The sequence below is a fragment of the Penaeus monodon genome, chromosome 33 (genome assembly GCF_015228065.2).
Source record: "Penaeus monodon isolate SGIC_2016 chromosome 33, NSTDA_Pmon_1, whole genome shotgun sequence".
Taxonomy (NCBI): Eukaryota; Metazoa; Arthropoda; class Malacostraca; order Decapoda; family Penaeidae; genus Penaeus; species Penaeus monodon.
Window position 1 is genome coordinate 34,568,189 of NC_051418.1, and position 957 is coordinate 34,569,145.

A 957-nucleotide genomic window follows, 5' to 3' on the forward strand; every position below is an offset into this window, starting at 1 on the left:
CAGCCAGGTGGCGTCTTTAAAGGTCAATTATAATCAATATCAGTAGGACTATTAACAGAAAAAGGGTGATCTTCAGAAGTCTCCCGAGATCGGGATTAAGGACACGTATCAGTTAAAAGAACGTGGTAATACCCCATTCATTACTGAGACTAAAATTAATATGCGTTTTGGGCTCTTGGTCGATAGAATCCCTGCTTAAAACGCTGTGTTTAGGTGTACCATATATTTTTCGTTATTCAATAATAATTTTTCATTCCTGGTCATTATTTTCGCCCTTCACCAGTAATCATAAGATTCATAATAAAGTAACCAGTAACAAAAGTTTAAAATGAATAGTCATATGTAAAAAGAAATTATATATTATGGTATATAAATGTGATATTAAAATACTGAATGTTGTGGCTGTTTCCAGTTTGCCGGAAGAGCGACTTCGCCAGACAAACACTATTTACGACATTTACCTTTTAATTTATATCATATTCATGAACAAAATCACCGCAAAGGATCCTAGATTTATCCCTTCATTATATATGTATCTTATATACATCCAGATTGTCGAATCAGGTGATCGGTAGAAAACGAGAATCGCCCATGACCACAGTCTAACAGGGTAAACTTCGCCAAACATATCAACATGGCTAACTTTCCTATTTTTTGCTAACTGGAGTCCCGTACGCATTAGCACTCCGTAACAAAGTGTTATTTTAGTTGCCTCTTTATAACTTAGACCCGAAACTCTTCTTTGAAAGTACGTGTTTAAATCCTGTGACCTCGTGACATCTTAAAAAAGAAAAAAATCCGTAAATCCGAAAAAAAATGAGAACCACCCTGAATACCTTCGTCCCAGACACTATGTCAAATAATTCGGGTAAAATAAGGCTTTTATAACGTTTAATTGTCGTTGCTTCAAAGAGACGCATTCTTGCACGCGATATAGACCTACGTATGTGTATGTAT